Source organism: Balaenoptera musculus, chromosome 8, assembly GCF_009873245.2.
Source record: "Balaenoptera musculus isolate JJ_BM4_2016_0621 chromosome 8, mBalMus1.pri.v3, whole genome shotgun sequence".
NCBI lineage: Eukaryota > Metazoa > Chordata > Mammalia > Artiodactyla > Balaenopteridae > Balaenoptera > Balaenoptera musculus.
The window spans coordinates 4,854,748-4,871,183 of record NC_045792.1 but is presented as its reverse complement, the minus strand read 5'-3'; the positions used below and the strand labels follow the sequence as shown (position 1 = coordinate 4,871,183).

At 38.5% G+C, this 16,436-nt stretch overlaps 1 protein-coding gene across 4 annotated transcripts in view; it reads right to left on the bottom strand.

Moving 5' to 3' along the window:
- Positions 1–16,436, bottom strand: part of ARHGAP32 (Rho GTPase activating protein 32) — a 277,525-nt gene that overhangs the window by 193,641 nt on the left and 67,448 nt on the right. Inside the window, exon 1 of one of the 4 annotated variants that reach the window (XM_036859509.1) lies at positions 8,979–9,000. The exons of the other annotated variants lie outside the window; for them this stretch is intronic. The gene's annotated coding sequence lies outside the window, so the exon portion shown is untranslated. Of the gene's footprint in view, positions 1–8,978; positions 9,001–16,436 lie in introns of those variants that run through there. 4 annotated transcript variants of the gene reach the window in all.

Below are 16,436 nucleotides of genomic sequence, written 5' to 3'. Positions count from 1 at the left end.
TTAATGATGGATGGCATTTGAACATTTGACGAAAATCTTCAGTCACTGGAAATATTTTAGAAGGATTCTTGCTTAATTTTTCTGATACAATTATTTGATACACATGTATACATTATACTCAGACACGCACTATTCATGTTTAGAATACATAATTTTCTGAAGAGTCCATTTGGTATATCTATGTGTAGAGTCATAGCTGTGAAGCATTCTGTGGACAACCTTGGTCTGCTTGGCTAGAAAATGGAACATTTGATGTTAGAGAAGATTTTGCTTCATTAGAAACTTGTATTCAAGGACAGCTCTCTGAACTGTTCAAAAGAACTAAATAAAATTTCCCCCCAAAATGGCTATCTGAATATGTCATCCCTATCACAAGAATATATTCATGAAAAAAAAGTTCCGTTTATAAAACCTGGGGGGAAAAAACAGTTTTCAATAGAAGTGGAAGTATTTTGAAGTCAAACAGACATGGGCTCAAATCTCAACTATACTGTTTATAAGATGGTATGGTTTGGGGCAAGTAACAAATTGCATCTCAGTTTGGTAATCTCTAAAAGAGGAATAACAACCTTGTAAGGTTAATGTATGGATTAGAAATGATGATGTAATTATCATATTTAGTGAGGTGGTTGCTTAGCCAGTGAGGATTTCCTGAGATCCTTAGCTTTGAACATGTCTCATAAAGCAAGTGTTTTGTTATTTATTGAGTCAGCCAGTGGAATGCTTAAGTTTAGTGCAGCTTGCTTGCTTGTTCTGTGTGCCAGTGTCAAGTTGGATGCAGAGTTCTCTGCAGCCTCTGACTACTTTAATTTCACTTGCTAGAATATGTTAATGCTGCTACCATGGTGTTTGGGTTTTTTTTTTCCTTTGAGCAAGAGCACCTGGAGCTCTTGAGTATTGGAACAAGGTATTCCTGGGTTGGATTTTGTGAGTTTTTGAAAAGGGAAAACAGTGAAACGAAGTGGTTTATGAATTTGATACAGTCTTTACACTTATAGTTATGGGCGTTAAATTTGAATGATACATTAAGAATTGACTATTTGCCGATTTCTTCTGTTTTTGCTAGAACCAGACATTAATATTATAATCTGTGGTGCTTTTCACATGATATTTTCAAAAGATATAATGAATACAAAGTACGTTTTATGATGTCTCAAGCAGTACTTGCAAAATAATAAAGTTTCTTTTTAATTTTTTTTAATGCATTTATTTATTTATTTTTGGCTGAGCTGGGTCTTTGTTGCTGCGCGCAGGCTTTCTCTAGTTGTGGCGAGCAGGGGCTACTCTTCGTTGCGGTGGGCAGACTTCTCATTGCGGTGGCTTCTGTTTTGCAGAGCATGGGCTCTAGGCGCACAAGCTTCAGTAGTTGTGGCGAATGGGCTTAGCTGCTCCACGGCATATGGGATCCTCCTGGACCAGGGCTCGAACCCGTGTCCCCTGCATTGGCAGACGGATTCTCAACCAGTGCGCCACCAGGGAAGCCCAATAAAGCTGTTTTTAAGTGTCAATTCAGAATCCTCAAATTATATCACTATACCTTTGTGGTAAGATAAGTATGTTTAGAAACTGAATTAACTTGCTGCTTACTGATATACAATTCATTAAGCTACTGTTTCACTATCACAAGTAGTATTCAAGTTAAATATACAAAGCAACTGAAAACAACAGTACTACTTTTGAGTCCATGGTTTCCATTTTAGAAATAATGTTGGATTTTTTAAATTTGATGAAGCTCAGATAATTCAAATTCCTTCCGTGCCACTTATTACCTATATGAACTTGGGCAATTTACTTAAGATCTCTGAAGTGCAATTTCCTCATCTGAACAAAATAAACATGCCCAATCATATTGCAATCAAAGTGATTAGATGAAACAGTATACATAAAGCACATAAAGCACCTATGGAACACAACATTTGTAAATAAAAGATGCTAAAAAAATGGAAGGTATAATTAAAAGAAAGATGTTTCATGAATCTAGGTTTAGGATCTACAAAAAAAATGTTAAACTCCTTCAGAAGAGAAATCAAAACTCTCCTAAGGGCTCCTTTATAAATTACTAAAATATCACTATCTCACCTGAAGAAATATCACAAATACCCAGTTCAGTGTACAAAGTTTTCCAATTGTTACAAACCTGTTTTTTAAACAGTTGGTTTGTTTGAATCAGAAAGACCACACATGACATTTTAGTTAATAAGTTTTTAGTTAATAATTTAGTTAATAATCTTGAGATTTACGGGCTTCCTCTTCTCCTTTTTTTGTCACATATTTGTTGAAGAAATCAGGTCCTGTATAACCTCTAGTATTCCAGGCCTTGTTGATTATATCTATCCCAACAGTGTTGTTCTACCGGTTCCTCTAGCTCTCTTATTTCCTTTACAGGCATTAATTCCTAAAAGCTACACTGAATGCTTTAGTTTCATGTTTTTTTGCCTTACCTACCAGCCTTCTAAAATAAACATTAATCAAATGAACAGCAAAATGGTAAAATGATACAAAATGCAAAGACACAAGTAACCAAAGGGCCATAGATAATATATTCTTGCATGACTTAACCAGGCATAGTGGGGTAGCTATCCAAGGTCCAGCACATTAAGACGTTTCAAGTGTTGTTTAACTTCTAACCTAAAAGGGCTCTTGCATCCTCTACCATCATCTATGACATTTTTATGTCCTCCTACACAATCTGCTAAGGACAATGGCAACACCTGCACACACCTGAACAATCTATGACTAATACCAAGACTTTACCCAGTATGTCTGCCACTAATTAGTTTCTACATTTTAGGACAACACAAAAGCTGTGTGAACTATGAAATATTCTTAAAGGACAGAAACATTATAATCACTCCTCTTTGAGCAGGAAAAGGAACAATTGATATACTGGAATAAATTATCAATTACGTGAAAACAGGTGAAATGCAGGACTTATCCCACTCTAGTATATTAAACCTAGGTTCATCAACTCTTAAACATTTGATATTAAATGATTAGCAGCAATCAAGAGATCAAAGATATATCTATAACAGGCTGCATATCTGAGAAAACATGGATTCATGATATAATGTAACACAGAGGTGTAAACATTAATAAACCTTCATGAGCTTGGAAATCCAACCTGTTAGTATCAAGTAACACAGATTTGCCAAGGAGAACTAGACAAATCTCCTCCCCATTCCCTGCCCCCCAAGAAAACACTGTTAGCTATTTGGCCAGTCTATCAGAATCTCCAAGTCAAAGAACTACTAAAACAGTGAAAGATTCTACAAGTAGAAACTATATCCACAAACTGACAAGGCATTCTTAAGTGAACACATGGAAGAGGCGATTCGCCATGCACTGGCTTTTCTGCCAGCTGAACCACCAGCCAGTGAGTATCATCACCCGTTCTGTCATTTTCAAATATAAAATACAAAGTAGATACCAGCAAAACAAAAATACCACCTTAGACTATTACAGTGGTTTACTGTTTTGAAAGCACTCTGACATATTTCAAAGCAAATAACAAGTGACTAAAAGAAACTAAACCAAGTGAAGGGTGGGAATTTTACATCTGAAATAACAGATTTTAGAAAACTAAATTTATAAGAAAAAGCACTGAAGTGAATTCATTATAATCTTTCAATAACTATATAGTCTAACATTAAAGAGCTTAATAATAAAAACAGGTGTAACACAGGAAAATAAACAAACAGGAAAGTATGGTCACTTACAGCATTGTTTTCCAAGGAAAAAACTGAGGCTATTTCTCCAAGTGTGGCTTTAAAACAGAGGATTCTCAATCCTTTTTTCTGCCCCAAAACAGTTCAAGGATATGCATACACTCATTAGGAACAATGACTCATAAACTATTTAGAGATTTATTTTGATGAACAACCATTTGAAAAGCAAATTATCTGTGAGAGGGTCAAGCTTGTTGAGCATTCAAACCTTAAGGTGAAAATTATTTTAATGAGAATTTAATTTAGTTGAAATCAGCGACACACACACAAAAATTGGTTTTAAAGAAGGATCGGGAGGGAGGAAGAGCTGGATGAAGTGAAGTCTCTGATCAGCTAAGGCAATATGAGGGCAAAAAAGGAGGAAGGCAAAAAGTAAACTCTGTCTTAATTCCTTAAAAATTAACGGATGAAATAATGTAAATCATTAACCAGAATATCTGGGGCTATCAGTAAGGGTATCAATACCCTTCCTCAAAACATTCTGCAAATGACACCAAAGTGACAGAATGCTCAACTGCATGGACACAGGCTGTGAATCAATATGCGGGTAATTCTTATGCTGTTATTGATATTTTTCTTAGGCAATCTTCTCTGAAATTAGGAACATTCGCCTGAATGAGTATCTGGTGCAAATCTCTATGACATGATAGTAAAGAAGAATTTGGCCAGTGGCTACTTAAGGCTGAAGAGGATGAAGGGCCAGAGAAACATCTGTGTCAGAGAACACAGAGAACTGGAAACAACTATTAGAACTTATAGAAGTTTCAGAGATTCCAGTACTTTCAAAGCTAGAAAAAATCTTTAAGACCATCTACTCTGAAGTCAGTAAACTTAACTCCAGAAATGCATGTTTCCTTTTTCTACCTTTCAACTATATGGTAAATTTTCACATAGTATCTCATATTAATTCTGATGAGATGGTGTGATCAAAACACTGTCTCTGAATTACATATGAGGAAACTGAGGCTTGCCCAAAGTCACACAATTTATAAGTGGTATTAACCTGTCGGGTTATTTGAGAAGGAAGAGGTAAAACATCTCCTCCACCAAGAAATTTTCAAATTATTTCCCAGTCCAAAGTATTCTCCTTTCTGCTTTCCCATAATACTTTCAAAAACACTTTCAAGGGCTTCCCTGGTGGTGCAGTGGTTGAGAGTCTGCCTGCCAATGCAGTGGACACGGGTTCGAGCCCTGGTCTGGGAGGATCCCGCGTGCCGCGGAGCAACTAGGCCCGTGAGCCACAACTACTGAGCCTGCGCGTCTGGAGCCTGTGCTCCGCAACAAGAGAGGCCGCGACAGCGAAAGGCCCGCGCACCGCGATGAAGAGTGGCCCCCGCTCGCCACAACTGGGGAAAGCCCTCGCACAGAAACGAAGACCTAACACAGCCAAAAATAAATAAATAAATAAATAAATAAAAATTAAAAAAAAAAAAAAACACTTTCAAAATACTTTTAAAAATACAAGAGAGGGCTTCCCTGGTGGCACAGTGGTTGAGAATCTGCCTGCTAATGCAGGGGACACGGATTCGAGCCCTGGTCTGGGAGGATCCCGCATGCCGCGGGGCGGCTGGGCCCGTGAGCCACAACTGCTGAGCCTGCGCGTCTGGAGCCTGTGCTCCGCAACGGGAGAGGCCGCGATGGTGAGAGGCCCGCGCACCGCAATGAGGAGTGGCCCCCGATTGCCACGGCTGGGGAAAGCCCTCGCACAGAAGGGAAGACCCAACACAGCCAAAAATTAATTAATTAATTTAAAAAAAAAAAGAGAGAGAAACAGGCATAAAGAGGTAAAGTGATTTGCCCAAGGGACACCAGGGTGGAGCGAGACTGAGATTATGCACTTAACCACAAAGTCATGCCCCCAAAATGGTCACCAAGTATGATCTGTTCTGCTACAACACATTTCTGTAACACGAATTAGTTCATATGAGGTTGGTAAGTAGGGGAATGTGTCAACATAACTCAGATTATATGTGACAATTTTTCCCACACCTTATGTTTTCAGCCGGGTACGTCCAGTTTAACACAAAGTTGTCTACATGGGTGAATGTGGAGGCGAAACACAGGGACCAGTGGACTGCACGTGACGCCCACTCGCACCACTCTGTTGCTGGTTCAATTCGGTCCCATCCTACGTCTTGGGCTTTTCGCATGGTGCTTCCTCCTTTTGGTGTACTTGGCCTTTGTCTCTGTTATCAGCAGTCTCAACCCTTCATTCCACCACTTTCTATCAAGCAACCATCACCCTATTTAAAAGGTAAAATCCTAGGACTCCTCTGGTGGTCCACTGGTTAGGACTCCGCGCTTCCACTGCAGGGGGCGTGGGTTCGATCCCTGGTTGGGGAACTAAGATCCCACATGCCACGTGGCACAGCTCAAAAAGTTTTTTTAATTAATTAATTATTAATCAAAAGGTAAAATCCTAACTTAACTAATATTTCTTTACTTATTCAAAATTTGACATATCTTTTTAACTGTGCTATTATTAGAATCATTATTGCTTTTATTAGTGCTCTGGATACAAAGCTGTATAGATTTTGAGTGATTTGTGCAACCGTATTTTTACACATTATTGCAAAAACAACTGTATAAAAAAGGTTTTAAAAACGGTATCAATATTTACTATATTTACTACATACTCCATTATGGCCCATTAGAGTTTTACTACAAAATAAAACTGCTACCGTCACAACTACTGGACACCTAACACAACAGAACAGTTATTCATTCCCTACCCATCTCAGTGCCTTCCATATAAACCAAATGCAGGCGCTCCTCAGGAGGTACGTAAGAGAACTACACAAACGTGTACCACTAGGCATCAGAATTACATGAGTAGCTTAAAAAAAGACAGGTTCCCCCCTGACACACACAGACCTATTGTATTTCCAGAGACCAAATTCTAGAATTTGCATTTGAAGTTCTTCAGTTGATTCTATTTATCTGACAGCCCAGCTGTATAATTATCAGGTATTCACATAAGAGAGCAATAAGAACAAAAATTAAGCCTCCCAAATGATATGCTTTTACTTTCTGAAATGGTCAATAATCCAAGTGAAAGAAATAGCATTCCTAAATTAAGAGTATTAGAACTGTAAAAATACCACTTTTTAATTCTGTAACTCAGAATTTATCAGTTCAAATATGAAGGGTTGTTCATGAGATGTATGTGGTTACTGAGAGGCTGGAAATGAGTGAAATAGTAACATAACTATCAACTATACCCTCTAACCAGTTGCCTGATATACAAATAAGTCTCTCATTGTGGGAAATGGAAGGAAACACATGGTATTTGTAATATATGACAGGTAGGAAGTTGTCATTTCTTGGCTCAGAGCTCTGACAACCTTTGGACTTTTTTATTTTGGAGTTATTCTATCTATTGAGGCAAATTATTCTCGTTAAGGCTATACCAGTACTACTATACTAACCATTACTAACCATACTGCTTAATTTGCCTCAACATAATGTACACTATTTCTCCATTAATATTTCTTATTTAAATGTTCGTATGAATCCACCACAGTTGGTAGACTCTTACAGCTACTACAGTACATAAGGTAGTACAACTGTAAACATTCTAGATGGCAATTAGAGCAAAGTATGCTTATACACAATGTTCTAGGAAACTTCATAACATGTTATGTACTTAAGTAATTGTAGTTGAAAATTTGTAATCCAGGATACTTACAAGAAGACAAAAAGTTTCAGTTTGGGGGCGAAAAAATTGCTCATTTTACATATAAACAAACCTTATTTGGACCACCAAACATGACTCATTTGGATCTCAAATTATATTTTTATCTGGCCTTTACCTAGTTGTCCCCAAAATATATATGATATCTGAATTTTATTTTCCAAACCACATCAAAGGTTTATATTTCATAACTGTACATTTCAAATAAAATATAGTATAAAGAATCAATGAGTGAGACTTCCCTGGTGGTACAGTGGATAAGAATCCGCCTGCCAATGCAGGGGACATGGGTTCTATCCTTGGTCCGGGAAGATCCCACATGCCACGGAGCAACTAAGCCTGTGCGCCACAACTACTGAGGCTGCACTCTAGAGCCCGCGAGCCACAATTACTGAGCCCGCACGCCACAACTACTGAAGCCCGTACGCACAGAGCCTGTGCTCCGCAACAAGAGAAGCCCCGACAAGGAAAAGCCTGCGCACCACAACGAAGACCCAACGCAGCCAAAAATAAAAATTAAAAACTTTTTTTTTTTAATTAAAATCTTTAAAAAAAAAAAAAAAGAATCAATGAGTTTTCATTTGTCTAAGCCTCAAATGTTCTGACTCACTTTGGAAGTGCTGCTATTTGAAATTTAAATGATGTAAATTGAGATACAGGGTAATCAAGAGATGTCCCCAAGGCAGGACCACACTGCGAAGCTCAATGAAACTCCCATTTCATTGAAAATGGACAAAATCACTGCTTCAGGTAAACCAGAAAAATACCCAAGGAGGTATTGGGTATTACTGACACAAAGGATGTGGTTTAAACCTATAGCAGCTAAATTTTAATCTTCCATTTGTCAGAACTACTTGCCAAAGGCAAATGACAGAATGTTAATAATGTACTGAAATTTCCTGCAGTTGGCAGCAGGTAACAGTAATGGAGAAAAGTGACGGATGTGAGAGCCTGAGACATCACCCCAGCACCCTGTAACCCACATTAAGTAACGTACTGCGAGCCATGCCAAAAATAGTGTGCCCTATTTCAGCTGCACTAGGTGAATTCTGCATTATGCAAATATAAATATTAAACCAAAACTCCTAAAAATGTGACAGGTTCCCTTATCTTGAATTAAATTTTTATGTTAAAGATAACATTTTAATAGTGCAACATTTTCATAACCCTACATAAGCCATTTAAAAACAGATTTACTTCAAATAGACACAGTGCTTTGCATAGCCAAAATGACAAATCTTACATGAAGATGCTACAGGAATGATAAATGAGGCATTAAATGAGGGCAGGAAAAGATAGGGAAGGTGACTACACACTCTAGTTTCATAGGAGGAAGGTAGGTATGTTTTAAATATTTTTTTAAAAATAAAAATTATAAAAATCTTGAAGGGAAGAAGAATAACTCATATTTATCTTATCTTGTCCATGCTTGTTGCTCAAGAAGCAATTTTCAAAAGAGAACTGCAGTAGTACTCCCCCAAAAATCCCATAACCCCACTCTAGCCATGAGGAAAAAGTCAGACAAACTCAAAGTGAGGACAGTCTACAAAATAACCTACCAGTACTAATCAAAACTGTCACGGTCATCAAAACTGCAGAAAGTCTGAGAACTGTCAAAACCAAGAAGAGCCCAAGAAGAAATGATGACTAAAGGTATCTGGTATCCTGGAACAGAAAAAGAACATTAGGTAGAAACCAAGATTCAAATAAAATATGAACCTTAGATAATAATTATGTGTCAATATTGGTTCATTATATGTGACAAATGTGCTATACTAATGTAAGATGTTAACAAAAGGGGAAATCGGAATGGGATAAATGGGAACTCTATAATATCCGCAACTTTTTGGTAAATCTAAAACTACTCCAAAAAAATATTTTTCTAGAGAACTCTATTATAAGGGATAGAAAATGCAACTGAAACTGGATTAAACATAAAAGAAATTTGTTGGATCATATGACTGAAAATACCTAAAGGCTGCTCTCACTTTAGGTACAGAGACATTCAGAGGGTTCAAATGGCTTCAGGAAGGTGTCTCTCCAGATGTTGGCTACAGTCTTAGGTTTCATGTACAGACAGTTCTGCTACAATACTTGCTTTGAAAAGACAAATTTGTTCCAAAGTTATTGTTATATTAGGGACCAATTTATACACAGCATGAATTTTGCATCTGCTTATACATGATTTCATCTGCCAGAAGCACTAGGTTAGGAGTCAGCAAACTTTTTCTGTAAAGGGCCAGATAATAAACATTTTAGGTTTTGTGAACCATATGGTCTCTGTCACAACTACTCAACTCCGCCTTTGTAGAAGAAAAGCAGCCGTAGACAAGAGTAAATGAATGGGCACGGATGTTTTCCAATACAATTTATTTACTGAAACAACCAGGCACTAAGCGAATGCAGAAAGCTGCACCCCACTGAACCAAACCGCTTAGGAACACAGAGACCGCGCACAACTCCCTAGGACAAGGAGCCGCGCCCAGCCACATGTGCTGTTACCACTTCCATCTGACTTCTGACCAGCCTCTTCAGCCCTAACCACAGGGGGGGCCACACTCCCACACCACCTCCTCCTCCGGTAGCACCACAGAGTCCATTTAATTGGGCCATCTTAAGATTTCCTACCCACTTCTGAACAGATCACTTTGTCTGAAAGACACTCTGTTGACTGGCCTGGGCTTGAGTCACGGACTTTATCATTGCAACAGGAAGGTGGAGTCCTGCTTGGTCCCTAAGGAACCAAGACTGGGGCAAGAAAGGACTCCCAAACCAAAATCAAGGGCTATTGCAAAAAGGGAGTGAGAAAGTCAGTGCGTGAGCAAGTGAGAGAAAGAGAGAGACACAGAGAGAGAGGGAGAGTGTGAGAGAGAGAGAGAGAGAGGGAGGGAGGGAGGGAGGGAAGGAGGGAGGGTGGGAGATGGGGAGGGGGGGAGAGAGAGAGAGAGAAAGGGCGGGAGGCAGCGAGGAAGAGAGAGGGAGAGAGCGAGAGGGAGAGCGAGAGAGAGGGAGAGGGAGGGAGGGAGAGAGAGAGAGAGGGAGGGAGAGAGAGAGAGGGAAGGAGAGGGAGGGAGGGAGGGGGAGAGGGAGGGAGGGAGGGGGAGAGGGAGGGAGGAGAAAACAAGTATCCAGTACAACCTCTATGTACAAGAGCTAGAGTGGCAGAGTTTCACATGTGATTAATTTATGCAAACTCAACAATACCTATTCAGCACTGGGTTTGATTCCAAGTAATTTAAAGACATGCATTTTTTTTTAAGACATGCATTTTTAATATAACAGAGCTTCTTAAAAAATCTGACAATATATTTCACTTGGTGCTCAATTAAAAGAAAAATAGCAAATCTGTTTCACTGCTGGGAAAAAACTATAATGAATTTAGTGACGACAATATGTTTTTATTCTGTTCTTTACAGCAAATTTAAAGGGTTTTCAAGGATACTTTTAACTAGGCATTCACATCACCTTGCCCACTGACTTCAGAACTAACCCATGGATAAAGTGCAGCTCATGGATACTGAAGCAAGCAATCAGAGTTTCCAAAAAATATATTCTTAAAGCTTACAAGGACAATGGAAACTTGCTTAAGTCCAATGAGTTCCTCTCATCAACACTATATACTGACTTTATTTTTTTTATTTTTATTATAGTTGATTTATAATATTGTGTTAGATTTAGGTGTAGAGCAAAGTGAATCAGTTATACATATATAAATATCCACTTTTTTTAAGATTCTTTTCCCATATAGGCCATTACAGAGTACTGAATAGAGTTCCCTGTGCTATACAGCAGGTTCTTATTAGTTAACTATTTTATATACAGTAGTGTGTATATGTCAATCCCACTCTCCCAATTTATCCCTCCCCCCCTTATCCCTTGGTAACCATAAGTTTGTTTTCTACATCTGTAACTCTACTTCTGTTTTGTAAATAAGTTCATTTGTACCATTTTTCTTCAATTCCACATATGAGATATATTTGTCTTTCTGTGTCTACCTTACTTCACTCAGTATGACTATCCCTAGGTCCATCCATGTTGCTGCAAATGGCATTATTTCATTCTATTTTATGGCTGAGTAATATTCCATTGTATATATGTACACATCTTCTTTATCCATTCCTCTGTTGACAGACATTTAGGTTGCGTCCATGTCCTGGCTATTGTAAATAGTGCTACAACGAACACTGGGGTGCATGTATCTTTTTGAATTATGGTTTCTCCAGGTAACACTATATACTGATTTTAAAAATCAATATGAAAGGCTTTTTAAAAATTAGTCATCCCTGGGCTTCCCTGGGGGCACAGTGGTTAAGAATCTCCCTGCCAATGCAGGGGACACAGGTTCGAGCCCTGGTCCAGGAAGATCCCACATGCTGTGGAGCAATTAAGCCTGTGAGCCACAACTACTGAGCCTGCACTCTAGAGCCCGTGAGCCACAACTACTGAGCCCGCGTACGCGCCTAGAGCCTGTGCTCCGCAACAAGAGAAGCCACCGCAATGAGAAAGAGCCCGCGCACCACAACGAAGAGTAGCCCCCGCTCGCCGCAACTAGAGAAAGCCCGCGCACAGTAACGAAGACCCAACGCAGCCAAAAATAAATAAATAAATAAATAAATAAGTAAAATTTAGTCATCCTTCTGTATCCTTGAGGGATCAGTTCCAGGACCCCCCAGGGATGCCAAATTCCAAGGATGCTAAAGTCCCTTATATAAAATGGAGTATTTGCATATAACATATATAACCCATTTACTTTAAATCATCTGTAGATTACTTATAATACCTAATACAAGTGCTATGTAAATAGTTGTAAATACAATGTGAATGCTATGTAAATAGTTGCAACAAATCCAAGTTTTGCTTTTTGGAACTTTCTGTAACTTTTCTTCTTGAATATTTTTGATCTGCGGTTGGTTGAATCCGCCGATGCCGAGCCCGCAGGTACAAAGGGATGACTACTTCCCTTTATCAGCTCCACTCAAATCGTATCTGAACATTACTTCCCTGAACTCACCAATTTTTTCACATCGCCATGACTATGTTTGTACTGCTTAGCCCCTTTCCTTTGAAGAGGCTTTCACTCATTCACTTGGTAAACAATGACTCATCCTTCAAGCAACCCTTTCCTCTTGAAGTCCTTCTTGCCACCGATTATCACTGTTTTATACTGGTTAATGATAACATTTCCAGTGTTGGCTCAGTAATCATGATGCTGGCTTTTGGAAACAGCCACATACACATACATACACACACACACACACACGCGCGCACGCACACACACATACACACACACAGATTTAATCATTTGGGAGCAAACAGCCATCTATTCCTTTTGTCCTTTTAACAAATAGTTTTTCAAAATCTACATAAGTGATGAAATCAGATGACTTTTGATTTGATTTATTCATATGGTGATTTACAAAAGGAACTATCTTTGCATTCCTGGGGTTAGTAAATAATCATATCTGACCATGGTGTATTACTCCTTAATGAGCTTTGATTCTGCTAATATTTATAAGATTTTTACAGTTATTCATTTGTGAGACTGATCAAGTTTCCAATGTACAATCTTTGCCAAGTTTCGCTAGCATCTTTTAAAATTTTTGAAACTGTTCCTTCTTTTTCTGTTCTCTCCACCAGTTTAAACGGCACTGGTATTATCCAGTTCATAAAGCTGTGGTAGATTTCCTCTCCAGTATCACCCAAGTCTGGTAGATTAGGATGAGAAAAAGGAGGGTTTCTCTTTAACAAGTTTTTCTCTTTCTTCTATGGTAATCACTCCGCTTCCATTTTCTCTATCTTCTAGGGTAAGCTTGGTTGTTACAAAAACTTTCCTAGAAAAATCATCCAATTCATTCAGTTTCTCATATTTGTTTCATCAGAGTTGAGCAAATCCAATGATTCTTTAAACTCCTTCTGTACCTATGTTCATTTCCAAATGAAACTTAACAGATTAGTTATTTCATTGTTTTCTAAAACAAAACAGTTATTCAATTTCTCTAAATAGATCTATCACCTTACTGAAAATGTTATGTAACTTTCCAGTGCCTCGGTTTATCAATAAAAGTTCCTGTTTCATAAGGTTATTGTGAGAACTAAATGAGCTCATATATGCAAATTGCCTAGAACACACCCTAGCACTCAATGCATTGTTATGTATTCATTTCTGCTTTGATCTTTGAATTCATTTTCAACTGCTGCTGGAACAAATCACCCCAAACTTAGTGGCTTAACACAACATAAATGTACTATCTTAAAGGTCAGGAGATCATAAGTCCAAAATCAGTCTCACTGGGCTAAAGTCCAAGTGTCAGCAGGGCTGGTCCCCTGGGGAGAGAGGAGAATCTGTTTCTCGCCTTTTACAGCTTCTAGAGGCCACTTGTACTCCTTGGCTCACGGCCCCTTCCACACATCACTCCAACCTTTTGCTCCCGTCATCACCTCTGCTACTCACAATGATTCTCCTGCTTCTCACTTTTAAGGACCCCTTGGGCTACCCAGATATCCAAGATAATCTCCCCATGCGAAAGTTCTTAATTTAATCACATCTCAAAGTCCCTTTTGCCGATGTGTGGTAATCTGGTATGAGTCCCAAAGACTTGTCCATGTCCCAACGCCTAGAAAAAGGATTTTTGCAGATATGATTAAGGATCTTGAGGTAATTAAATAACCCTGGATTACCTAGGTGGTCCCTAAACGCCATCACAAGTATCCTTATAAGAAAGAGGCAATGGGAGATCAGACACACAGAAGAGGGAAAAGTGATGTGAAGAGAGCGGCAGAGATTGGAGTGAACCACACAAGCACAGTAATACTAGCAGTCACCAGAAGCAAGAAAAAGTGAGGAACCAATTCTCCCCTGTAGCCTCTGGAGGAAGCATGGCCCTGCCAACACCTTGATTTCAGCCTTCTGGCCTCCGAGACTGAGAGAACAGCTTTACATTGTTTTAGCTACCAGGTTGGTGGTAATTGGAGCAGCCATGGTAAACTAATACACCATGTAAAGCAACACATTCACAGTTCTGGGGTTTGGACAGGGCCATACTTAAGAGGCCATTATTCATGCCCACCGGTCTTTATTCATTTCTTCCTTTGCTCTCTTTGGATTTATTTTATGATGTTTTCTCTCTCCTTGAGTTAGATGGATAATTCATTAATTCTTTCTTGCTTATTATATGCATATTTAAGACAAATAATCTTCCTACACAAGCATACCTTGGATATATTATGGGTCTGTTCCAGACCACCACAATAAAGCAAATATCTTAATAATTAAGTCACATGAATTTTTTGGTTTCCTGGTGCATATACAAGTTATGTTTACACTATACTGCAGTCTATTAAATGTACAATAGCATTATGTTTAAAAAAGCAATGCACATACCTTAATTTAAAAATACCTTATTGCTAAATAATGCTAACCATCATCTGACAAACACAGGGTTGCCACAAACCTTCAATTTGTAAAAATGCAGTATCTGCAAAGCACAATAAAGTGAAGTGCAATAAAATGAGAATATGGTTTTAGCTAGATCCCATAGGTTCTAATATATTTTGTCTAATATATTTTGTCATTTTCTACATTTTAAAATTTCCTCTTTGATCCAAAAATTATTTACAGAGTTTTAATTTCCAGGTGATGGTGGCATGTAGACTCTTTATTAGGAAGTACCAGAGGGATCAACATCTGTGGTGAGAGGGAGAAGCAACACTCAGCAAAGAGAGAAGCCGGCCTGCACTGCAGACCTAGTGACAGTCAACACCAATCCCACGGGCAGCACTGACGTGGCCCCCAAAACTGAGGAGGGGCAAGAGGGCCCTTTATATCCTATACCAACCAGTCTTCGGGCCACACTGGGAAGGGGTGCTAAATTCACAAACACACACCAGCTAGGTTTCAAATTCAGATTATGCTCTTGGAGAACTTGATAGCTGAATTTTCAAAATTCTTTTCACCTTTTAGTTGGGGCATTAGTTCAAATAGAAATAGCTTTATTTTGAAAGCTGCACTTTTATCCTACCAGAAAATGCAAATTTCAGTTACGTGTACATAAGGAATACATATACAAAAATTGTTTTCTCGTACTTTCTCCACGATGTTTCGGTAGTTATAATTATCAAATATAAAAATGGTTAAAGATTTACAAACAAAGCATATCTTTTCCTTCTGCTCCTATTGTTTTATTGAGTTCAGGCTGAGGAACCTTTCCTGTAACTTTTCTATTATTCCTCTCCTCCAAATGATACCCAAGAAAGCTTAAACCTGTTTTTCAGCTAAATGTTTCTAAGGCCTGTTATGCAAACCATGCTTAATTTAGGAAGCACAAAAGAGCAGAGAATTACAATCTCACACCAGTTCTTAGGCAGTCTCTCAGACTAGCTGGCCAAAATCTCTATTCTTCTGGCCCAGAAATATAATTTCTCCAGTAATTTTCAAACTTTTCTAATATTTTGATAATTTCAAAAACATTAACATTATTTGTAAAGATAATTACTAAGACTTGCCTCAAACTTTCTCGGGTCAGACCACAACTTTATTTTTCTGCCATACGATTATTAATATTCTTTCTCCCAGACTGAAAATGGAAGATAGAGACGTGCTCCCACTTTCAAATAAAAAGTACCTAAAATCCAGAGATTAGTGACATTCACGTTAACTACCCATCCACACATACGCAGCGCTCATTCTCAATCCCACACAACTTAGTCCGCCTCAAACAGAGGGAGCCATAACCACTTTGCCATGAAAAAAACAAATCCTGGCAATCCCATTTCCAAACACATCTCTTTTTTCTAAAGCTCATGAACAATGAAAAGGAATTATACTCTGGGTAAGTGGGGGTTTTAATACGACAGCACTAGCATAAATTGCTTAAGAAAGCTGGATCAGGCAGAGCAGGTCATTTAACAACGAATATGCTTTTCCTTTAACTGGAACATTCTCTAGAATGAATTAACTTTTTTAAAACCAGAGTATCATTAACTGAAATACTGTGGCTTAAGTACCTATAATATGTTCA